Genomic DNA, 26,217 nt, shown 5'->3' with positions numbered 1-26,217 from the left:
TCTTGTATCTTCCACTGAAAGTGAAAGTTCTTTATCATCTGTTAACCACTTCCCTCCAACTTGTCTTCAGTCTGCCAGAGCCAATGGAAGGTCTTGGTTCTGATGCTGGGGTTTCCTGTGGACCCACACGGATGAACACCCATGATCCATGTTCCTCACCAAGGCTGACCGCAGGCGCTGTCCAGTTCTGCTCCACGGACCTGGGTGTCTTCCATACACGGAGCGAGATGACACAGGAAATGTCAGGAGGTCAAAGGTCTCCTCCTTTGAGGCACTAGAGATGCCTTGGGTTTCCCTGTTATACCAGTGAAGACAGCCATCAACACCTCAAGAGCCCTGTTTAAACACAGTACCATCCTTTCTTCCCCCTTGACTGATGAGCTCAGAAAAGATCCTCAACGGAAGAATATGCCAAACTGTTTTGTAATTTTTATATTCACCTCATCCCAGGACCTGAGAATCACCTCTGTGCTTTGGATGAGTTTCAGACTCAAACTAACGCCCACTTCCCTTACTGCGATAACATTTAACAGTTAACATTAATGTAATAATATAATATAGCAAGTTTTCATGTACACGAGCTGTAACCTAAAAAGATTGGCAAGCTCAGTTGTCGTTGCTAAGAGCAGAGATTTTAGAGTGGGTTTGATTCCTGGCTCCCATACCGATGCCTCTTGGTCTCAGCAGAATGACTCAACTTCTTGCTAACTTCTGTCTCCCCCGGCCATAAAACAGGAAAAGAAGTTGGACATCAAAGTGTTGTGATGAGAGTCAACAGACAGTCTTGTAAACTGCAGGGTCTGGTGGAAGAAAACGTGTTATTTACAAGGCCCTTGCTCTGTGCCACCCCTGTCTGTCATTCACTGGTGGTGGCCTTCGGGGTGGGGGGAGGGACAGGGGGACTAGCCTCATTTTCCTCCTCTGCAAAGCAAGAAGCATTGTGTCCATCCTGATGCTCTTTGGTCTTGCAAAGAAAGTCAGGAACTTGGGTAAAACCGTCCCTGTTTTCCAACGGAACACTGAGGTTTAGGAGATTAAGTGCTTTGCCCAAGGGGATGCGGCTGATAAATGGAGAAGCCAGGATGAAAACAAGGTCTCCCGAGTCTCGCCCCCTGCATTGCTCAGGGAGATGCAGGGGCTGTCCTTCAAGTCTTTGGATGATTCTATTTCCTTTTAGCATATGCCATCTTAACTTTTGGCCATGGGTTCCCCGGAGAAAGGCATTGACGTTGCCTCAGAGACATCCGGCTCAGGTAACTCAGTCAAGACCACACTGACCTTGAGACTGAGCCCACCCTGCTTTGTGGCTCCTTCTCCCCCTCCCTCCACTGCCCTGGGAGATTTTGCTTCTAATGGCATTAGTGTGTGCTGTGGGCGGCATTGATTGGATTATCTTAATTGTTTGGGAAGGAATGGCGCTCCTGAGTCAGGAATCCCACTGGACAGTCCCGGGCATTGGGGTCTGGTTCCTGTCCCCCCAGAGCCATCACCAAGTATGCAGTTGTTTTCACTTTCATGGAGGAGGAGGAGGAAGGGAGTGGTTGTGCAGGAGAACTTCATCGTGTGACAAAATCGGTCCCTTCCTAGAGGGAAGGAGAGTCCAGCTGGCGCTCTCTCTACAGGGCCCCATCATGGCTCTCACAGTTCCCTCCTTCTCATTTGCAGCCATGCTTCCTTCCCTCTTATGATAAGACCATTAGGAAATCAGTCCAGAAAGATGTTGCCGTATTAACTCCCAACAAAGACACCCCCACAAAGTTAAGACTACAGCTGTTGCAGTGGAAAGAGACCCTCCAGGCGATTTGGTCTGACCCTCTGTGAGTTTCCTAAAGTTGTCAGAACCAGGGACCATGAGCTGAGGACTTACAACAATTTCTTCTCTCCCGGTGCGGGAGCTCCAAGTGGGAAGTCCAGGAGTCAGCCGGGCCTTGCTCCTTTGGAATGCTCTAGGGAAGAAGTCTTAGCTTTGTCCAGGTTCTGGCTGATGTCCACAATCCTTGAAAGTCCTTAGTATTTAGCCGTATCATGCCAATGTCTTCCTCTGTGTTCACATAACCATCTTCTCTCCACCCACGGGCGTGCGTACAAGTGTGCGCATGTATGTGCACAATGACACCTTAGAAGGATGCCCCTCTTTGGATTTGTGCCCACCCTCGTCCAGGATGACCTTGTTTTAACTTGATTTCATCTGCAAAGAACTTACTTCCAAATAAAGTCTTGACCAAGTAGGTGGTCATTCTTTGAGTGCATCTAATGATAAGGCATTTACCATCTTATAAATTTTGAGAGGCCTAGAATATATTACTAATACTCTTGGCACCTGTTACAGTTTTACAGTACTTTTAGCCTGAAAGATTCTTAAATTCTAGCCTAAATTTTCCTTTTGAACCTTAATCTAGTGCAAGGAATGATTTCTCCAAAAGCCTTGGGCAGAAAGCTTTTCTCTACCACTGACTGACCTCTTTTCCAAAGGCAATAGGCGAGCCGCCGGGAGGATCCTATCCCACCTCACAGTTCTGTGTGCATCCCCAGTAAGAGAAAGAGACCCAGAATAATCACAATAAAATACTCACGATTAGCATCCCTATAGGACTCTTGCCTTCAAAGCCCTTCTGCCCCCTTCTCTGGCATACGTTCAAGTTCACCAGCATGCTTGTCCAACCCCTCTGGTTTTCTTCATCCCCCATAACTTCATTCTGTGGACTGAATACATTTGTTGCCTTGCCTCACACTGTAGAAGCCAGAGAGTCCAGAGTGAGCCCTGGATGTACATTGAGACAGGCGATTGCGTCTGTGTGTGTGTGCATGAGAGTGTGTGCGTGTGTGTGTATGTGTGTGTGTTGGTGTGTGCATGCACTCGGTGATTGAAAAGAATCTGTTGGGTTTAATTGATGCATTCGATTACCATGATGACTCCCTCCCTGGAGCTTTCCAAAATAGCCAGATGTACCAAGTGGACCCCCTCCAGTTTTTGCCTTTTGTTCAGACTGCGAGCTGGGGACAGGGAATGGTGAGGATTATGGAGACGGGCACAATGGAAGAAATCCCTAAGCCTTGCTTCTCTAAGGCTCAGCCACCATCTCCTTCCACCGGGACACCAATTAGACTATCTCTGGCCTGGAGAGCCCTGGATAAAAGTGAAAAGGCAGATGTGGAGGAAGCAAGTGTGCTGTTGCTTCTGGGAGGCCCCCTGCCCCTGGCCAACCCACCCACCCATGGCCTCTCTTCACTGCTAGGATGAGCAAGAAAAATCAAACGGGAGAGCTCATTTAAACTTATTGTAGGAGGAGGGGATTTTCTCAGCCCACTGGCCCCTTCCTCTCAGCTGACGCTGATTGTCACTCGCTAGACACCCGCCTGGCCATGGCTTTTGTCCCTGAAGCCCAGAGAAATGGTATAGGGTCTGACTCCTGCCTTCTCCACAGTCACAGACACGTTTTATTAACCCGCATGGCTGTACTAGATGTCCGAGACTCTACGCAGCTCCGTTCATACCAGAAGGCGTCCTCTGAGCTTGGACTGTTAGTGGGAATGGGCCAAGAATGGATGGGGGTGTACAGACAGCCAGGGAGGGAAAAAGCCTGATGGCAAAAGCCAGGAAGGCAGGGAAGTTGGATCCTAATCCTAGCGCTGCCTTTAACTGCCCTTCTGATGCAGGCCACAGTCGTCTCACCTTAGGGATTGGACTTGATCCCTAAGATCCTCTCTGGCTCTCAAATCCTGCCTGGGGACGGATGCTCCCCGGAAGGGGCGAGCAGCCCTGTGTCATCTCTGCCCTCGGGTAATCCTAGGATTGGTAAAGGGAAGCAGCTGTTTTGCTAATAGTGACAGAGCTCTGGGCCTGAAGACCACAAGGCCAGTTTCAACCCAGGAGTTGACAAACTGTGCGACCTTCAAGTGTACTTAACCTTTCCGTACAACCAGTTCTCTTTGAGAGGCACAAACCCACCCTCCATCCATCTTTAAGTTTTTTCTGGAGAAAATCATCAAGGTAGATAGCCTGGATGGCTAAGTTTTCCTTTTGGCTTTACCAACGCAGAATCGCAACATCTCCAACAGCAGAGGGGAGGATCAGCCGAGAAGCGCCCCCTGCAAGGGCCTTGTACGTGCTCCGACAGGGCATTTACGCGAGTGGCCGTTGGTCGACGGCTCTCAAGCTGGCTAAAAGCAGAATCATGGTTTGTTATATAATCCACATTCTTGGTGCTCACTTTTGGCGATTCTGATTCAGTGGGTCTCAGATAGAACTTGGCAACCTGTACTTTTAAAAGTGTACTGAAAAAGTGGCATGGGTAATTTGGATGCTTATCCAGGGCTAATAAGCACTGATTTATGCATTCAATTCAACAGATTTTCATTGTGGCTCTGGCTGTATGGGATATAAAAGAAAAACGCATAAAGGCTGGTCTGGCCTTGGCTTTCTAGGAAATCCTAGCAACTTTTGCTACCGAGAGAGGCAGACATGAATGCTACAAACTGTAATTAGGTAAAACTTGGGAACCAACCAGTTAGAATTGAGACGTGAACAGTCAGGATGGAGGGTGGCCGTAAACTACCTGTGTGACCACATCAGTATATTGCCAGGCAGGATATATTTCTGGCTGTAATCGATTTGATGAGTACTCTATTTCCGGGTGGTATGGGCTCAGAAGAATGATATTGGAGTGGAATCTTGAAAAAAGAGGAGGATACAGATATATCTTTGTATCTATTTAGATTAAAGTAGGGACGCCTGGGTGGCTCAGTTGGTTAAGCAGCTGCCTTCGGCTCAGGTCATGATCCCAGCATCCTGGGATCGAGTCCCACATCGGGCTCCTTGCTCGGCGGGGAGCCTGCTTCTCCCTCTGCCTCTGCCTGCCATTCTGTCTGCCTGTGCTCGCTCTCTCTCCTTCTCTCTCTCTGACAAATAAATAAATAAAATCTTTAAAAAAAAAATAAAATAAAAAAAAATAAAAATAGATTAAAGTAATTACAGAAGGAGAAACCAATAAAGGATAGATCATAAAAATAACATGTGTACCTTTAGAAAGAGGGAGGGAATAGAGGAGGCCAGGATAGGCATGAGAATTCTTTGAATAAATCATGTTTTATAGATTTGTCTTTGGAGTTATGTAAATATTTTTACATAATCTTAAAACAAAATACAAAAAAAGCAATCCCTAAAAAATTTAGAAAGTAAAATGAAAGGAGGGGAAAAAAAAAAAAGAACTTAAATGTATATCCAGTTGGAGCATAACCACACCAGGAAAGTATTTCAAGTAACTTAAAACAAGGGTGTATTTTTTATATCCCTAGTGGGACATGCTCTAAGTACAGAAAGAACTACAAAATGAAACAAAGCCTGGAGTTATTTTTTGCAGCTGTGTTGGTGGTGGTGGTGTTCTATTGTTGTTCTGAGGCTGTAGGTTTTGTGAACCTGTACCGTTGTTATATGTGTATGTGTTGGCATATAAGCAATTATATGAATGTTATTGAGAACAGGGATTTTTATTATGGGAGAAAGGACATACTGATGTGAAATTGTTGAGGAGAGGAAATACCTGTGGTTCTGCATCTGTCTTGGAAATATTATTATGACATCCCAGTATATATTATCTTTTAAAAAGTACATGTTTAGTGGCTCTCTGTATGGAAGAGACTTAAAAGAAATGAACAAATTCAGTAGCACAGAACAGCCTTAGTTCCCAGATTATGTTTTCTAAATACCATTTTCTCTTAAAAGGAAACAAGATTTCTTAGAGAAATGGCTGATGCCGATCCAGTGCAGGAAATATACAAGATGAGTCCCCCAAATCTTGTCATATCAGAAAGCAAGCTACATATGAAACACCACTGGTGTCCCCATGTTGGAAGGACTCAGGATCCTACTAGATTAGATTCTCACCGACCAGAGATGGGATAGCTGAGACATACCAGGATGGATAAGAATTGTAAAGGGTTGAAATTCACAACAACCACATTCATATTATGAGTTCATAATGATATGTCTCTCGGTCATTGGAGGAACGATCTCATTATTTTTACATGAGTAAAAGAAAAGTAAAAGGAAAGTACTTATGTACTTTTGTATGTACATGTATTACTTAAGTACTTATGTAAAGTACTTACTTTACGTAAGTAAAAGAAAAAAAATCAAGCATTTATCCTGTTTCTCATCTATGGTCGGTATTTCAGGTCTATCAATTAGATGAAGTTTCTCTGTATAAAAGCATTGCAACCAACAAAGAAGGACACACAGAATTAGAATGTCACCATTTTACAGCCCCTAATTAGGCTTGCCGGATTTAGTGAATGAACATGCAGGACTCCCAGTTAAATATAAATTTCATTTGAACAACAAATAGTTGCTTAGTGTATATATATATATATATACATATATATATATATATATATATTTGAGATATACTTACACTAAACAATCGTTTGTTGTTTATCTGAAATTCAAATGTAGCTGGACATCCTGTATTTTATTTGGCAACCTGACAATGAGTAAATAAATGTAGACAATGATCATTGATATTGCTAACATCACAACAAAAGGACCAGCCAGACACTGTGAACCTTCTCATAGAAATACATAGCACGGCCTGTGAAGTAATTTTGTCAAATTATTGAACCTGAATCAATCAAGCCTGCAGATCTAACTATCAATTTACAGGAAATACAGAGGGACAGAGGAACATGTTAAATGATATGCAATCAGCAAAATCCAAACTGTCAGAAACATTATACAGCAAATGGTCTAATCTCTAGACTAAAAAGTAACAAGGGGAAAATGGTCGAAAGAAAGAATTGAAGGGGAACCTATAAATTAAAAGAGACTTAAGAGACATATCAACCAATTGCAAAGTGTGGACCTTTTCTCATGTCATTTGCAACAGAAAGAAAGAGATGGAGACAGAAAGACATAGATAAGACCAAGATTGAGTTTGGTATTATAGCCTTATTTTTATATTTTGGGAGGAGTATGATAATGCCATTATGGTTATTAATTTTTCAGAAAGTCCCCCTTTTCAGAGATATGTACCGAAATAATTTAAGATGAAATAAGAATTTTTTCAAAACACTTGGGGGGAGAGATGAGGTGGGGTGGCAAGTAGAGAGAGCAAGAATGACTACCTGTGCGTCACTGTTGAAGCTAAGTGAGGCATCCATTATACTTTCTTGATACACGAGGGCTCATTATCCCGATATTTATGTTTTTGTATATACATAGGATTATTAATAAAAAAAGTATTTTTTTAAATGAAGGGAATCTCTGTTGGCTGATTCAGTGGGCAAGCAGGATCTAAGTACTTGACCTATATTAGTTCATTTTAATTTCACAAAGACCAAAAGAGGTAAGTTTTATCTTTATCTCTATTTTACAGATGAGGAACTGAGGCGGGGAAGGTCAGATAAGTTGTCCAAGGTCATGTAGGACTAAGTGGGGAGTCGAACTCCAAGCATTCTGAACCCATGAGCTTAACCACCAGTCATCCCCTAAACTGGCAAAGTGGTTTATGTGCCTTGGTATGTATTTAGCCCTTGGGGGGATGCGGCCCTGTGCTCTCTGGCATGTTGACCTGTGCTCTTGGCAGTGATGTCCCGTTGTTGGTGTGGATTGTGCTCTGTGGGCATTCTAGCTTGAGATTGGCCATTTGACTTAAATGGGCTTTAAGGTGGTGTCCCATTATGAGATTCTATTGCTCTTTTTTTTTTTTTTTTAAGATTGTATTTATTTGAGAGAGAGAGAGCATGGGGAGAGACAGAGGAGAGGGAGAAGCAGACTCCCCACTGAGCAGGGAGCCCAACACAGGGTTCAATCCTAGGACCCTGAGATCATGATTGAGCTGAAAGCAGGTGCGTCCCAAGATTCTACGGTTCTAAGTAGTTTTTGTCCCAGTGAAAGTGAGTCCTGAGTGCGATATGGCAATTCTTCACCTCTCAGAGCTATGGAAGCAACTAGGAGAGAAACCAGGAACCCAGGATGAGACCGCAGCAGGGGAGGGAACTCACCAAACCTGGATTTCCTCAATAAGAGCCCATCTGTCCCTTACCTGGACCCTCCCCTACAGAAGGCACTGTGCCAATCATGTGCCCTCTGTTCTCCAGGTAAGCTCATTGGTCTAAATATTTGCAAAATGTGTTCTTCAGCCTCTGGGTATAAACATGGTTTCCTTTATAAATACCCGCTCCTCTCCCCAAGGAAATCATGCCTGCAAGTAGTCTGACTTCCAGGATTGCAAGTCCTCCAAGTTGGACCCAACCTTCCCCAAACTGTCATCTTGCTGAGAGCTGACATTCAAATGTCTCCCCTTGAAGAATGGGACCACATTTCTTCTATACTCAGCTCTCCCCTTTCACTGAGTGAGTACCCGTAGCTCTTTTGCCTCATGAACCTGCTAGAGTAGAAGGATTTGGAGGTCACAGTCAAAGGAACTGGACATGCGGGCCACATAGCAGGTCTCTGAGCTTGTTACAGGTGCATTGGATTTATCAGTTTACAGGAAGGAAAGATGGGTTTATATGCAAGATACACCCCCCCCCCCAGATTCGGGACAGTCTCATGGATTGGCTGACACATATGTCCTATTTTTCAGAACTATCTTTGGAGCTGCCAAGAGTCAATTCCAGCTCTCTGTTTGGATAAGATGGAGGTTTCAAAGGAAAGTTTTCCTTGGCAAAACCTATGTCTTGGCTCAAACACTCCAATGATGAAAATACCCAAGACCAAAGGCGAGGCAGGGCTGCTTCCAATTACTGGGGTTGAGCTCGTTGGGAATAGGTCTCATGACATTCCTTGGATTAGGAGCAGACAGCATTTTCATTAGTAAGCCAGGGGAAAAAGAACGAGATCATTTCTCTGCTATTTGGTGGACTTTCCCAATTATGGAAAGGTAATTCAAGTCTTTGGTGATTTTGGAAGTCTTCCCATTGGAAAATTCCCTTGGATTTTTGGTGCTGGTGTTATTCTGGAGCATCAGGAGTCTGGAGAGTTCTGGAGAAAGTGAAGTCTGAGTCGTCCGAGGACTAGAGAGGAAATCTCGGACAAATGGCCCTTGCAGATGTGTTGCCTGGGACTTGCCCACATGCCTCAGAAGCGAGGTCCGGCTTCTCATGTGACTTGAACTCGTTATCAACAAAAGAAGAGCAGTCCGGGATGCTGGCAGAGCAAGTCAAAGATCTCTTCAAGGCCAAGAACCCTAAGAAGTTTGAGAAAAGTCAATAGAAAATGAACTCAGAAGGAAGAAGGGTGGGGAAGAATGAGAGATCTCTCTTTCTGGATGGCAAGCCCATACTTTTTTTTTTTTTTTTGGTTTGGCGGACGATCCTCAGCCACTGATAAGGATGCTGTCCTTCTAGGCAACTCATTTCATGCAGGTCGGTGGGGGGGGGGGGCGCTTGCCTGTTGATCCATAACACCACCCTGCACTCCTTTCGGAGCGTGACATTTGCTGAGGCATTTGGATGGAGATGAAATGAGGAAGTTTTGACTAAAATAAGTCGTTTCCACTTCTTCAAGTTTTATTTCTTTTCTTAATTTGCAAACTTCTTCCTGTGGGTCAACATCTGCCCATGGATGGCCCCCTCTTCCCGCCCAGGCCCCCAGCGTCCTCAGAAAGATGGTCTAGACCTGTGGGTTTTCTCGTTATCATTTATGGGACCCTGGACGGGCCTCAGCCATCTCAGTTAGAGAGAAGGGATGCAGTTCCTTAGTGCTTTTCCCAGTAGGTGAAACTATGCCTCATGAGCAAATGGATGGTCCTCTTGGATACAATCTGAGATCTACGTTCGATCGACGCAGTACATATTAGGACACAGTTCTCTGGGTCCCTTTGCAAATGGCAGTGTTCAGGTGAGCTGTCCTGACACTTTCACACAGGCCGTGAGTGGCTTGACTCTCAGTTGATCACAGTTCCCAGCTCTGCCCTCAGAGCAGTGGCCACTTACCAACATTTCCAGTAAAGCTCTCCTCACAGGTTCTGCCATCTAGATGAGAAAATGGACAGGGCCTTCTGCCTGCCCCTCTCCAGAGACCAGACTTCCATGCAGAGGGAGGTGTGGGAAGGCAGAGAATCAGCAACTTAGAGTTGCTGGAATCCATCCTACCAGGACAGTCCCATCCACAATACTCTCTCCCGTACCTTCCCCAGCCTTCCCCAGGCTTTCTGCAGTAGAAGAAAGTGTCTGTTAGGGATCAAACGCTAGCAGGGCTGAGAAACTCCTAGTTTAATTTCCTGAAGGAACACAAGAAACAGCAGTGTTGTGACAAAACACTCCTGAGAAAGATCTTTAAGGCTGAGGTCCTTTGGACACAGATGGGAGCGGGAGAAAGCAACAGGCCAGGCTCTTCTCACCGCTAGCGTGAAAAGCCCACCCATCCCGGCAGCACATTCCATTCCTTCCTCCCTCCAGACAAGGACTCAGAGGCCAAGGGCACCTTCCGTACCACTTTACCTTTCCCTTTATTCTTCTTCTCTAGGTTCCAGCTACGCAAACTGTCCGCTTGATCAGGATGCCCTCGCCCCATATTGTAGACGACTTAGCAAAGTTGATTTTCCACATTCGGAATGTCCCTTCTGTACCATTTTGCCAAGGCTCGCCCTTCCCTGTTCTAAAATCTAGCTCTGTCACATCTCCTTCTGGAGCTCACCTCACTCCTGAACACCTGCACCGACCTTAGGGCTCAACCTGTCACAGCATCATAAAAAGTCAGAGCTGGGTGGCCTTAGAGATTACCCAACGGTCTCACGTTCCTTTGGGGAAACTAAAGCCCAAAGTGGGGAAGGAATTTGTGGGATTGTGAGATGAAAGAGTGGTACAGCCGTGGTTATAAGTCAGACTTTGCACCTCCTGGGTGAGGACTCTTCTGTGTGAACTTGTCTTGCTTCTTTTTATCATGCACTTGAGCCACATCCTGATTAATCTCTAAACTTTCTGAGGACTTGTCACCCCTCTTTTTCACGTTAGAGGCTTCGCTGTGGCTAAACCAATACCCAACACGTTGGGCACATAACATACTACCTTATTTTATTCGGTCTTCGTAGACACTCTCCAGCAGCAGCAGAGATCTAATTGATTCCGCAGAACACATGACGAAACTTCGATGCAGAGAATTGGATGGCTTATCTGAGGACATCTAGAGACGTAAGCTCACACGGGAGAACAGAAGGCCCTGGTACCAAATAACAACGCAGAGGACGAAACTGATTGTTACCTAACAAGACCTGTAGCCAGGGGAACTCGGATGCTCAGAGAGGATGATGGGGTTCTCATGGTTCAGTGCTCTGTCTGCTATTTCTCTGTGGTTCTCTGCTTGCCGGATGCCTGATTCAGTTGTACTGTCTTAAAACGGGCAATGCTCGGAGGCATGGCTGGGTCAGGATGAAGGGGCTTGCCATTAGCCCTGATTATTTAAGCAAACTCTAATTCTTCTTTCCCAGCACCCCAACTCTCCCCCCACCCTATACGCTTGCCGCGTGCAGAATGCCTGTGGGTTCCTAAGGGAATGCCGGGCTCCCAGACAGGGGGGCTTTCCGCCCCTCCCCCAGCCCTCCCCATGTGGCCTGGGGGGAATGCAGTCACATCATTTGCATTTATCAGGGAGAATATACCGCCTTGTCTGTAGCCTTTAGTCTGACTGAATTGCTTTTCTGCTTCATGAGACACACAGCGCGCCAGCCCAGCACTCCCCTCTCCTCTTTACTTCACCAGCATTGGCGTAACCCACTTTGCTCTCCATCGCATTTATCATATTGATCGTATAAGAAATAGATCATAAGCAGAATGAAATTACCGAATGCAATGATCTGGGGCATCCTATGGACCAGATCAATCTTGGGGCAGCCAGGAAAAAAAGTCCCTGGCTGTGACGTTTTCCAAGGTTGATTTTCATTGCAAATAGAAATTTCCATCAGCTGAGGTACCCTGCGGGGTCGGGGGTGGGGCGGTAGGGGGTGGCAAAATAGGAGCTTGATAAGCCTCATAAGGCTCATTCATTAGGAAGGAGACTTCCTTAGCTGCAACTCCCTTGAAATGGATGTTTGAGGCTCTAGTTGTAACAATATCCATTTTCTCCTGCTTATCTCTCATTCTCCAAGTTGTTCTTCTTGTGTGTGTGTTTGGGGCAGGGCGGTGATACCGAAAAAAGGTAAGATTCTCACTTATTTAGAAGACTGTCAAGGACCCTTTCTAATCTCCCGTGAATGCCTGGAGTGAGCCTGGCTGGTCTTTGTCACCCTGGCCCCAGCCTGTGGGTGTGGAGTGTCTGTGGGAGGCTGGAGTTTTAACAGCACTGTTCCTAGGGGACAGTGTGGGACTTGTTTATTAAACCGCTTCTTGAAAACACAAGCTTGAAGCCCCCACCCCTCCCAGAACTGAGGCTCCAGACATGACCTCTGCCATAATAAGAACTTTCTCCCTGTCTGGAGACAAGGCTGGTGAGTTCAGCTGAGACTGGAAATCCAAGTGAACAAGGTCTCTGGCAGCCTGCCACCCCCTCAGACTGAAGCAGAAACCCACAGTGGGAATGTGGTCCGAGGCCCCGGTCACCCCCTTCCCACTGTGAAATCCATCCCCAGACGCTGAGACTCAGTGCTATTGGCTTTGGCAACATTCGTCATGCCAATAAACTCATTGAAATTGAAGAAACCGGAGGGGAAAGGAGAGCAGAAAATAGAAGGGGGTGAAGACAAAGAGAGGGAGGAGGGTCTACAAAGAACAGCAGGGAAGAGGAGCTGCCCCCAAACCCTCCAGTGAGCTTAATGGGAGAGATGTCACGGATGCCGAATGGCTGAGTTCATGGAGAAGAGAAGGCACAGGCACGAGCAGACCCTCCCTACCCCCAAACCCACCTCTGTCTGCTCCTGATTCTGCTGAAGCTTCTATACTCATAGAAATGTCTCTGGAAAGCTTCCCGTGACACAAATGACCAAGGAAATGCCCATGTACACATACACACACACTCCACCACCAATGGGATAATGAAGGAGAAAACACCATGAAATAGACCAACCATGACCATGAGGGAAATATACCAGGCCCTTAGGACATGTTTAAACCAGGGGAGACCTGAACTGTGGAGCCGCTGGGCAGAGCCGGGTTCCCGCTAGCACCACCGTCCCCCACTCCAGAACTGCTCTGGAGCTGCGTTCTGCCCTGAATATAATTCTTCGAGTTCCACAGTTTTCTAGAATTAGGGATGCTGCCTAGAGTTCATCCAGGCCAGCTCAGCATTGTTTTTCCTGGATAGATGATTGCCTCTCCTAATTTTTAAAAAATTTTTGTTTAAAGATTTTACTTATTTATTTGAAAGACAGAGAGAGGGAGCGAGCACACAAGCAGGGGGAGCAGCAGGCAGAGAGAGAGAGGGAAGCAGGTTCTCAGCTGAGCAGGGATCCTGATGCGGGGTTCGATCCCAGGACCCTGGGATCATGACCTGAGCCACAGGCAGATGCTTAACTGACTGAGCCACTCAGGCACCCCTGCCTCTCCTCATGTTAAGGGCCCCCAGAAATGGTGGCCGCCATGTTTCACAGCTTGTGTCATCAGAGAAGCCCTCTCATTAGCTGATACTCAGCTGTCTTCCTCATCTGCCATGACTGGGCACAAGTACCAGCACCAGAACCCCGGAGCCCCACCAGGACGCAATAAGGGAAACTGTCCGGCTGTTCGCTGGTGTCTCCTGACAAAGCAACTCCTACTTCCATCACCTCTTCCTCAGCCTGTCTGCTTTGGCGACTGTCTTGGCTTCCTGGCAGCCCTGCATTATTCCTACAGCTCCCCTTCCTGCCTCTCGCTTCAGATGTTCCTCCACGGCTAGCAGAGAGCTCGCTTGTCTGTTCCGTAAGCCTGCCTAATTTTGCCACCTACCTGCCTCTCTGTTCTAGAGATCAAATTTGAGACAAAGCACATTTGCTGGGTAAGGAGGGTGCTGAAGGCCATCTGAGGAAATGGCTACTGATTATACATTAGCCAAAGTGAGGGCGGGAGAGAGAGCTATGACCAGAGAGGAAGACCACCTCTAGCTATGACTGTGACGTCTGGTAATCCAAGAACACAGAAGGGGGTTGCCAAGAAGTTCTTGGCTTATCGAAAGCTGGGTTGGGTTTGGTGGGATTCAATTTTCCAAAGTGGGTGCTCACGTAACTGAGGACCATGACTTGAATTTAGGAAGGGGCTGTTTACTTTTCAAAGAGAACTTATTTCATAACCACAGGTTATTCTATGGAATTCTTTTTTTTAAAGATTGATTTATTTATTTGAGAGAGGTCACAAGTAGGCAGAGAGGCAGGGAGAGAGAGAGGGGGAAGCAGGCTCCCCGCTGAGCAGAGAGCCCGATGTGGGGTTCAATTCCAGGACCCCGAGATCGTGACCTGAGCCAAAGGCAGAGACTTAACCCACTGAGCAACCCAGGCGCCCCATTCTATGGATTTCTAATCAGCGGTCTCATTCATGTTGCTATGTGTTGTAAGATGGGTCAGAACCATGGGTTTCTCAGGGTAACCTCATCCTGGCTACGGACAAGCATGGGGAAGCAATGCCCTCTTGGCCAAACGTGGCCACACACACGTGGATACACACATGAAAATGACATCATGCAACTGAGGGAGGGAACTGTCAGGCAGGGACTCTGTGGTGAGTTGGAGAACCTGTGTCATGTGTAAGAGGACAGCCGTAGTGTTTGCTGGGTTTGAGCCAGCTGAGAAATTATGTGGGCTCTGAGACTAAATAATACAAAGGGACAGGGAGCAGGGTATAGGAATGCTCCCCAATGACTCTACGGGAACCTTTTTTTTTATCAGCTAGGGCTTAATTTGAGACAAAAGACTGATGCTGTGAGCATAGGATTCCCGCCCTGTCCAGGGCCTGATGGATCCATTCCTTTAATGAAATGCACACAGTTTATTTTACCAACTCTAATTACGTGAAGAATGAGTGTCAGGTTTCTTTATCCTTCTGCCGGCCCTGAATCCAGGCCAACTTCACAAGACTTACGTGCACTGAGGCTAATGGAGCTTTTATTCCAATGAGTTGAGAGCCAACCCACCTTTGTAGAGAGAAGAATATTTAAAAAAAAAAAAAAAGAGCAAAGAAATACTTCATGTTCGTCTAGCGGATAAAAAATTTCACAAGATAAATTAAAGTGTTTTCTGGCTGAACGGAGAAACCAGGGCAGGATGGTGGAGATAATTTTCCCAGGACTCAAAATGATTTATCTTATCTCTGTGTTCTTTAGACAAGAGGTTCCATTTATTTAGTCATTTATTTTATTAGTTTTCTGAAGATATCCCCCCACCCCACCATGTCCCTACCACCAACATAAGGGCTCAGCACTTGGCATAGGGAACTTGGGATGGGGAGAGGAGCCTGAGATCCCGCCCGCCATTCATTCAGTCACTGATTCAATCGTGTCACATAACACTTCAACACTCGAGGCCGTGGGCTTAGATGGAAATGGTTCCTGTCCTCGCAAAACTAGCAACTGAATGGGAGACAGACTCATAATCAAGCAAATATCATTCTCTGTGATAAATGCGATGCTGTCTGACCCCTCTCTGCCACCCACATACCCCAATAACAGGCTTTGAGGAAACCTCAAGAAATCATCTTGTTTAGTAGCTCTTAAAAGGGGGGATTTTGTTTGCCAGGGGTCATTTGACATTTTTGGTGGTCGCACTGGGAGAGCGGGGTGCTATTGGCATGCGGTGGATAGAGGTCAGGGGTGTCGGGCAATACAATGCTCAGAACAGTAACCCTCCTCCCCCTCTCCCCATCCCTCTGCGGAAGAACTTTCCAGCCAAAATGTCAGTAGTGCCACTGTTGGCAAACCTGTGTCCTCCTGCCTCACACCCGTCCTGTGCTCGGACCAGGCTGAAAACCCTCCCACTCCTCTCAAATATTCCTGTTTGCTCAGGCAAGATCTGTGCAGGTCTGAGAGACGGGATTTCCCTCTGCTCTGCTCTCGTCACTGGAGATAGACCTGCACTTGAAAAGTAGCATTAATGAGTAAACTTCACTTGGAGGTAGTCGAAAGCTCTTTGGGAGAGCAGCTCAAGCACAGAGTGGAGATGAGAAAATAGGATCCTGCCTCCGTGCCTCCCATTGCTTTTTTTCTGGGGCTTTCTACCACACACAAAACTCCTCACTTGTAGAGCTCTTGGCAGTGGAAACAATTTGGGACTAGGTTGAGTCCTTAAATAGTTTCCCTTTTGCATGCCCCAACCATTATCCTGAATGTTTGTAGAAAGACTGCCAAGGCTTTTTCTTCGGATCTTCATGTAACTGTATGTTACGTACCATGGAGTTATTTTTGAGCAATTAAGGCTCCCCATGCCAGATTTTCTCATCATCTACCAAAGGCATAAAGAGGGGGCCTTGTGTCTGGCTTTCCCAGAGAAGCAGATGGCACTTTGGGTACTGGCAGGAGACAGGTGTGAAGTTTCAGGGGCCGGAGGGCTTGTCTGGCGTACTATGCAAATTTGGCTCCATTTTGCATCCCTCCCAGGAGCTACAACCAAATGGAGCCCACTTTTACATCCTGTGTGTGTGTGTGTGTGTGTGTGTGTGTGTGTGTGTGTGTGTGAGAGAGAGAGAGAGAGAGAGAGAGAGAGAGGTGGGGTAGGGAGAGGGAATTATGAGGTGAAGGTGTATGTATTTGTATGCTGGGACAAGCAAGACCATCTACGACATTTGCAGATGAGAATAAAGCAATTCTTAGGTAGTAAGGAAAGCCGTTGCTTTCTCCTGGTTTAAATTGTTTGAAAAGAGAGATGGATAAATCCCTCTGGGTAAGCTCTCTTGGAGGACAGTGTGTAATTTCACTGTAACTTGATTAGCCTCCGAGTCTGCTCACCAAAGGCGACACTGGCCAGAGTTGTGTTACTTCCTGACGTGCAGAAATGAAGGCTCTTTTGCTTGCTTGCAGGAGGCCGAGACCTCTGGGTGACTAGCTTAGCTGTTAAGAGTCAGGAAGGGGCTGAGCTGAGCAGTGCTGATGAATTCTTCTTACACAAAGACCATAGGTTAGCCATAGTTGCAATTAGTGATTTGTGTTAATTGGCTTATCTGGACTGTACATACTGTATCCCTCCTCAGTAAGGGCACTGTGTGAAGGTGACCACATGCTGAAGAATTTTCACGATCAGCTCCAATTTCGTATGCTTTTTTTTTTCCTTATATTTTCCAAAGTACACTCATACTTGTCAAACCATATGTCCCATTTTTATGTTTTAAAAAATATGTTCCCTGTAACTATCAGATTATTTATTTTGCTATGGTAACACTCTCTAGTCCCTGATAACCCAGAAACCAGAAGGAAAAAAAGGCCTTACTTCTCTTTACTTCACAGATTCTGCCCTAGCTCCACACCAGCCTACCAATCCCAAGATATCAGGCTGGAGAATTTCAATGCAACTTGCTAGGTAATCAGTTGCATTCTTCAAAGAGCAAGACTGACCACACCACTATTCACTCTTGCCTCTAACAATTAGAGTTTACTTGCTTTTACTGGAATGCCATTCCGTGCCAAGGATGGGTCATTTGTGGCTTCCCACTAGCTAACACATGTTACCATTTGGGTTACACAAAGGCATACGCATGTCTCAGTGGAAACTCTTCTCCATGGTTTGGTTAATACCATAGATTTCTGATGAAAATCACTGCCTCTTACTGAAGAAGCAACACATTCTTCTTGGAGAACATGTGCCATGAATGAGAAGGAGATGTACCATATTTGCTTGGCCTGAGCCATCTGGGGACCTGAATACTGTTGGCAGAGGGTCTGTACAGACAGGACTATTGGTTCCTCACCAAGAGCTGACGCAGCCACATCAGTGTTCACGTGGGGCTCACGTGTCAGTGTTTCATGTCTAGTTGATTCCTTGTCATTGAAGCTCTTCAGAGACATCTGTACAAAGACCAAGTTCCAGGCACCCACAGAGAGTGTAGACCATAGAGACAGCAATGGCTTTCTCCATCTTTTAGGGATAGAATTAACACTGTCATCTGTATAGGCAAGTGGTAACTTCTGAAGTAACGGCAGAGTCCTGGGAAAGCGAGGTGAGACATGATTAAATCACTTCACTCCTCAGAAGTGGTCAGTGGTCAGTGGTCCACCCTGCAGGGACCATCCACTGAAATTCCTTGGCTTGGCATGGATGGCCCCGAATGCTCTAGACCCCCACATATGCTGGTGACACTGCCTCCCACTATCCTCACTCACTTGCTCCCTGGGGAGTATTCCCCCACCGACATATCCCAAGAGCTATTCCCATGGAATGCTGCCTCTCTCCACAATTTACTATTCAAGTTTCTTGTTTAGATTTGATACCAAGACTGGGAGCAGGTCTGCCATGGGAGCAAATTTGAAAGTGAATATGAAAGAGTGTAAGATGGTGCTGGGAAGGGGGAAAGGTGCTATGGAGTGATTTCATCTAGGTTCTGTTCCAAGCACTTCATATTCAGACTTTCATTTAATATCTTGAGTCCTTACCATTTCTGAGTGAGTTAGCACGCTTGGAGGCCCAGCATCTTTCCCACTTCCAAAATGGGGATGACCCTGAACCCAGAGTCTTTGCTTTTTGGCTTTCTGGTTGACTTTTACTGTTCTTAGGAGAGCCTACGAGTCCTGTCTGAGTTCTTCCCTGGAATGGAGATCGTGAGAGGAACAGGGGTTCTGCCTGGACACCTAAGTAACCGGCCCCAGTACCACCCTTGCAGGCCCCCCTTAATTTGCACCAGCTCCACCAGGGATTTTCGTTCTTCTCTGGGAGAAATTCACTTCTCCCTTCCCTTAACCCCCAGCGTTTTTATTACTTGTCATAGCTTCTCCAATTTTTATATGGCCTCTATGTGATGTCCTCGATGAGAGCCCCATCAGGTAGAAGCCATGTCTCTTTAGGTTTGTATGTCCTGAATGTTGCTGGACACAGAGAAGACCCTAACACATTCGTTGAAATTGTTGAATTTAGCTGATTTGTACAAAGAGCTGAGAAAGTTCTAGGTCATGTCATTGTGACAGATCTTTGAGCTCTGTCCCAGGCGATGTGTGTATGTGTGTGTGTGTGTGTGTGTGTGTGTGTGTGCACGCATGCATAGGATAGAGGACCCAGTCGGAAGAGGAATTTGTAACAAAGCTTTATGGAGATAAAACTGAAGATAACTAAGCCACTTTTCAGGGAGCTCGGGCATCTGCTTATAGAAAAACAATTCCAGATTGAAGCATAAGCTTTTTCTTGACTCAGTTGTTGCTTCCCTTCTAGGGGCCTCAGAGTCTTTCAGACCTACCACATCAAGGCCAAGACTAGAGACATTGCTGAAGCTCCTGCTGGCACCCCTTTCCCCTCTGTTCTCTTGACAGATCTTCTCTCCTCCATTCCTGTGTCTCTGTCCCTGTCAACTCACCACTGAGTCGAGTTTCCCCCAAGACTCTTGGAGCAACAGTACTGAGGGATGCTGGGACTTTCAATGCCAAAGTGGGCTGTGGCTGCTCAGCCACAGCCTGGTGAGCTCCGGAGGGGTCTGCTTGGCCGTGATAGGGCACGTGGGCTGGGGCAGTGGGGTGTGCATGTGGACTCTGAAGGATCCTCCTGCATCTCTTGGGCACAATGGTCATTCATTTGACGTCTCAAAAATTTTACATCTTTATTGAAAATGTTCCTATCAGGCACTGTGCTAAAATCTGGGATAACAGAGCTGAGACACAGTCCCTGTCCTGGAGGAGCCCTTAGGAGGAGACAAATGCACACGCAAATAAGTCTGGAGCAATATAATGAGCGCAATAGTCAAGGTATGGATCAGGAGCACAGAGGAGGAAGGGCGGCCAGACACAGAATGTTTGGTGTCAGAACTACGATACGTGCATTGCATGCCCCCCAAATTGGACAGCGTTGCTATGCAGTTGGCACGAGAAGTCTTTAGGCAGCACGGAGAGAGCTCATCTGCAGAAGTCATCCCTGGGGAGCTGAAGAGCACTGAGGACTGCGTGAGCAAATCACGCAGCCGAGGTGGGAAGGCTGAGCCCTGGCCGTGTACTTGAGAGCCTGGGTTCGAACTTAGACTCACCATGTCCCAGCTGTGAGCCTTGCACAACTTCCCTATCCTTTCAGAACTTCAGTTCCTGCTTCACTAACATGCAGACAGTGATACCCTGCTCTGCAGTGTGGATGTGAGAGTAGAAGTCAGGTGTGGATGTAAATGTCCTCTGGAATCCACAGAGTGATAAAAACGCAGGGTAGGTATCATTTTTCTACGGTGGCAAGGGAGGGTCAAGGCTAAAACTGTAAAGTGTGAGGCTGGTGGGTCCTGCAGCATGGGGAGGGGTGGGTTCCGTTGGGAGGAGTTTGTGATTAAGGTGGATGCTGGAGTCTCACAGAGGCCGTGGGCCTGGGGAGCGCCGCATAAATGCCTCAGCTTCGCCATGGTCTGGAGCGCTCAGATTCTCCGTGCCATCAAGCGTGGCAGTGCGGCTGTTGACAGCTTGAGAGTGACTGCTCCGCTTTGAGATTGAGTAGCTGTTGAAAACTAAAGTACAATTTGATTTTTGCTGTCAGATAGAGTTAGACCAGGAGAAATTTTCTGTAAAACACATGTGCCATTTTTGGGGATGGTTTGTGATCACTGTGGCTTCAGGGTTTACATGTTTTGTGCCTGTCAGACTGATGTACAAGTTCAAAGTTAGTTCTCACACTCGGAACACACAGAGGCATAATTGTGCGTCATACTCTTTACTGAACTTGCTTCCTGATGACACTGAGAGCTCGGTGCTACCAATTTAAATGTGCTCAGGTATACCTGATAACAGTGAATAGATACTTCCCAGAGCCATTACTTCCTTATAGGTCCAGTTTTCCCCTCGGAACCAAGCAGGGTGCATGTGGGGGCTGTTGCCAGGCAGAGGAACCCAATCTCCAAGCAGATCCAGGTGAATTGCAGGCAAGTAGAGAAGCAAACCCTGGGTTATTGTACCTGAAACCTACAAAGGGAAATCTGTCAGGAAGTCAAAAGGCAGGAAGGTGCATTTCAAGTTTGGGTGCAGAGTGCGAAATGTGCAAAGGAAAATAGATGGGCGGGGACTAGGGAATCAGGCTGTGAGGAACACAGGAAGTGTGGGGAGCTTGCTCTCCTTCCAAGCCTGTGCACCTGGTTGCTTGGAATATGGGTGGAGAGCGTATTTAAAATCGCTCCATCAGAAGTACATCCTTCCACTCAGCATTAATTCATCCAACATTTCTTGAGCATCTATTATGCAGAAGGCATGCTCCGACGCATTCGGGATACAGCAGTGATAAAGGAACTAAAAAATTGCTACTGTCATAAGTTAGCATTCTTGCGGGATATGAAGATAAAGGAAAATAAACCATAAGCATAATAAACAACTAAATGTATTATCTTATTAAAGGCCATGGAAGAAGAAAAGACAGTGCAAGGTCGAGGGGGCTTGGGGAGAGTACAGGGCTGAGGACTGGATGGGGACAGATGAACTTTGCATTAGGAAACTGGGGGGGGCAGGCTCCTTGACAGGTGGTATTTGAGCAATGATTTGATGTAGTAAGGGAGTGAGCCAAGGGGATTTCTGGGGAAATATTGGTCAGGTCAGAAAGAATAGCCAGGGCTAAGAAGACTAAAATAGGAGATCTGGTAAGTAGATCATTTGGGCTGGACTGGAGTGAGTGGGGAATCCAGATGGCAAATCAGTAAGATATAAGGTCAGAGGGGTGCCTGGGTAGCTCAGTCGGTTAAATGTCTGCTTTCAGCTCAGGTCATGATCTCAGGGTCCTGGGATCGGCTCCCTGCTCAGAGGGGAGCCTGCTTCTCACTCTCCCTCTGCTGTTCCCCCTGCTTGTGCTCACTGTCTCCCTCTCAATCTCTTTGACAAATAAATAAATAAATAAAATCTTAAAAAAAAAAAAAAAAGAAATGAGGACGGAGAGGCTGGGGAAGAGGGCACTTTTACAAGACTTATAGGAAACCATAACAGGGATGGTGGCTTTTATGTTGAGGTCAAGCATTGGCCAGTTTGAGCATCCTTTCTCAGGTACAAATGTCCCTAGGACAAATGCATGCCCGGGTGACTAACTGCTAATTATGAAAGCATTTGTCAATGAATGTACATCTTTGTTGATAGGGTGGAACTAGAACTTTCAGGGCTTCCTCCCTCTGCTAAAATGATGAAGAGGAATGGAAACGTAACTCTATATGCATCTAGCTCATTGCATTCATATTTCTGGAATGAAAGAGTTGAAGTCCTGTTTAGATTTCCTTTTATTATCGATGAGCGTAGGGCAGGATCCCTGTCGATGGAATGTTACTGGTGTTGTCCTCTTGTCTCTGTTCCCTTCTCTCCTCTCCACTTCAGGTAGGGAGCCACAGGAGCACTCTGGGAGGGGAGGGGTAAGAGAGTGGGAGCCCTGGAGGAAGGGACTGGCAACCAGCCTCTGCCAGTCCCAGGATCAGCGCAGGTCAGCACCACTTGTGTCTTCCTCTGCTGGAGATGATTCCTGCACAGGCAAAGGGAGTAGACAAAGACAAATAAAGACCTCGGGATCTCCTATTTGCTTTCAAGGAGTTGTGTTTGGTCGCCTGTCAGGAGTAATTTCCGAGGAGGGCTGGTCCAGGAGGACAGAAAATCAAACTTGGGTTGAAAGATCTGAAAGTCTGGAGGGGGGGCAATTGAATCCCCCAACGTTATTGGCTGGACAACTCATTCTTGACCCAAGTAAGGGAAAATGTTTTTCTTTTCAAAGAATGTGTTAGAAGTCTCTTGCCTTGCTTATCTAATGTTGTTTTAAGGACAGAAAATGCCAACTGCATGTGTGTCTTTAGGAAATTCCGGGAAACGAAATGGAATACTCCAAGTCAAACTTAATGGTTCCAAGTTGAGGCTAGGAGTTCTCAGGGGAAATCACCTTGTTCATCTCTCTGTGATTAGGTACGACTCAATCCCTCCCAGGCTGGGGTGGGGGGCGTTGTGAGAGCTGTGTGTGTATGTGTGTGTGTGTGTGTATGCATGCATGCATGCAAGTACACACACACACACGTGTGTATATATAATAGTCATTGACCAAACTTCCACAGTCTTCCTCACTGGGAAGATTTTCCTATATCCAAACAAAGCTTCTTTTGCTTATAACCCCTAGTAAGCACAGTTTCTAATGGAATAAATGCAAAGCAGTAGTTTCAACCTTCTTTCCGATGGGCCTGGCTTCATTATATGGAGTTGAGATAGAAAACAGTCTACACACTATTATTCGAGACACCCCTGACCCCGTGTATTTCCTCTGTGACCTATTACAGTGCCCCAAATAGCATTACAAGCAATTCATTTCTTTGCTCATTGAAGCCTCGTTAAGAGACAGGCTATTAAAATGTAAATATCTCCCAGATAGAAAGCTTCAGGTAATGCCTTTTTGCTCTGTTATGACAGCTAGTTTGGGCTGATGAGATCCTTCAGGGAAGAAGTCTTTGAAATCCTACAGACCCGGTTGAGAATCGTGGCTCTGCCATTTAAGAACTGTGTGATCTTGGCAATTTCTTTAACATCTCTGTTTTCTCTTCTGAACAATGGGGGGAAAATAATACTAGTCTTCAGTTTTGCCTGAAGATGAAATGAAGATATGAGAAAAAAACATTTTATGCAGTACTTGAAACATAATAAATATCAACAGATGAGTATTATTATGGTTAAGTGCTTTGGGATGGAATCTAGGATAATTGTGGGTAGGATTACTGGGAGCAGCACAACAGCTCCCAAGGAAGAAAAGACCCCCCCAGCCACCCAAACCTCCATTTTACTTCCGTGGTTCGCCCTCCCCAAGAACCACCCCCTCTGGAAGCTGTATTCGGGGAAAATGAATGAGTAGAGAAGGAGGCATTCAAGTTTTTGTTGCCTCCAAGTCCCTCAACCACTGCTCCTTAATAATTTCCATTTTTCCTTTCTCCTTACTTTATCATGAATTTCTTTACCTACTACCCAGAGAACACTAAAGAGAGAAACTTGGCTTTTAGCACAAGGATCCCATCACGTGGACAGTGGGGCAACCAGATGCCATTCCGAGGTCTGCACCAGAGTGGGTGAGACTCGGGCATCATGGCCCTGGCACAGCCCAGGCACCATTGTGCCAAGGCTCATGCTGCGTGATCACGCTGCTTCCTCTTCTGAAGTCTGCTGCATCCACAGATTTAGGAACCAGCTTGATGGAAGAGAGTGGGCACTGGGGAGTTTTGGAGCATCAATCCGTGCATGCCATCTGTGGCTAGCTTTATATAGTGCAGGGGAAAGGGACAGATCAGGATGGAATGGTTGGCTTTGTTTGACTTCGATGGGAGGGAGGGGGCCAGGAAGAGTGGGGATGCTAAAATTGCCTGGGAGTGGGAGATGATAATCCTTTCTCCCCCACTTCTCTCCTCCACTGGGTTGGAATCAAAGTAACCTCTCGTTTCTCTAGAGGGAAAGCAGAGGCAGTCACATCTGGCGATCTGATGGTCATAGGAGATAGAGATGCCGGCTTGAACTCGTGGATTCTGAGACAATATAAGAGGTTGCTGTTATTGCTGGATAATAGGGAGAAAGATAAGAGGCAGGATGCTACTGCTGAGGGGTCATCATGTCATCCTGTCTCCACAGGTATGAAACAGATCCAGATAGCTGGAGAACACTTGGGCAGAGATCTCTCTTATTCATGTGCTGTGGGAAAAGGGCTGCACTCTGCAGGGGTGATTTTCAAGGGGATACATTTACTCCATAGTCTTAGGCCCACTGAAACGAAACAAAAGTATTAATTTTCTGCCACACAGGAGATAACTACTCTCCCTTTTTGGTTAAGAGATAACCCAAGATAAAGGGTTCCAGGAACATGCTTGAGATCCAATGGACAGAACTGAGCATTACACCTATCCTTAAAACTCAGCTCTTACATCTCCTTTTCTAGTGGTTTCCTCCACCACTGGGAACACTAATCACTGTCCCCTCTTCCTTAGGCCTCGCTGCATACTTCTGCCATTGTACAGGGTACTCTGATTTATGCTTGCTTCTGTATATGCCTTCCCTACTAGACTGTGAGAGCTTTGAGGGCAATGTCTATCCTATTCATCATTGCATCTTCTGTGCCTAGCTCTGTGCCTGAGGGACGACAAGTGATCTCATCCCAAGCCTTCCTCAGGGTTGTGTGTCGCAGCTCCTGCTAAGGATATCTCAGTCTTTTGGGAACATGCTCTCTCTTTCAACAGATACGGAGTCAAAATTGTTGCTGGTAAATGATCCAGTGAAATTTCTCTGGGGGATTTTTCTGAAGTTGGAGGGTTCTTCTGGTCTCTAGAAGATAGCCTTCACCAGGATCCCGCACTATGGGAAGCAGACCTGGACTAGAAAAATTCAAAGTGGAATTTATTCTTAAAGGGGATCTGTTTATTCTGGCCACCTTCCAAACCTAGTCTGAGGAGAAAGGCCTCACATTAAAACTTGATGGAATGGGTTCCTCTCCTCTGTCACTGTTTCTAGAAGGGATGTTGCTGTTCTTTGAAAGACTGTTTTCCTCCTTTCCAGAAGGATTAGTGAATCTCTAAGTTCTGGCATGTGTCTCTTGTTTTAGTAGCTTTCCAAAAAAGATAGTTATGCTCAAAGTGCAGCCCAACATCCACGTCTGTGAAGGTATTCCATTTCTAGATCAGTACAGGTAAAGTCATGCTCTCCTTCCCCACACGTGCTCCTTCTGGGACTATCAACTTCTGGGTCTGGTTGCAAGGAGACATGTGATTCAACCCAGAAAGAGTAAATTATATCAGTTTGCAATGACTTGTCTTTGGGCCTTTGACAGGAACTCGAGGCTCAGTCAGTATGGAATAAGAAGTTAGCATTTGTGTGAGGAGAACATGCTCCTATCTCAGGACCTTTACAGACTCCCCAGGCGATCTTGGACAAGCCCCTTAACTTCGCCAGACCTCAATTTCCTTAAGTACAAAGACTGCAAGAGTGAGTGCTCCAGCCACCTTACACCGCTGTTTGCGATTCAATTCACGTGCTTCCCGGGGGCACCAGGGTGGCTCAGTCAGTTAGGTGGCTGATTCTTGGTTCTGGCTCCAGTCATGATCTCAGGGTCCTGAGATCGAGCTGGGTATTGGGTTCCATGCTTAGCACGGAGTCTGCATCTCTCCCTCCGCTCCCCTTCCCCCAGGGAATCTGCTCTCTCTTGAATAAATTAAACAAAAAATTAAAAAATCTTAAAAAAAAAATGTAGG

Source organism: Enhydra lutris, unplaced genomic scaffold (genome assembly GCF_002288905.1).
Source record: "Enhydra lutris kenyoni isolate GAN:26980312 unplaced genomic scaffold, ASM228890v2 scaffoldscaffold91, whole genome shotgun sequence".
In the NCBI taxonomy this organism is placed as follows: domain Eukaryota; kingdom Metazoa; phylum Chordata; class Mammalia; order Carnivora; family Mustelidae; genus Enhydra; species Enhydra lutris.
This window is presented reverse-complemented; position numbering follows the sequence as displayed.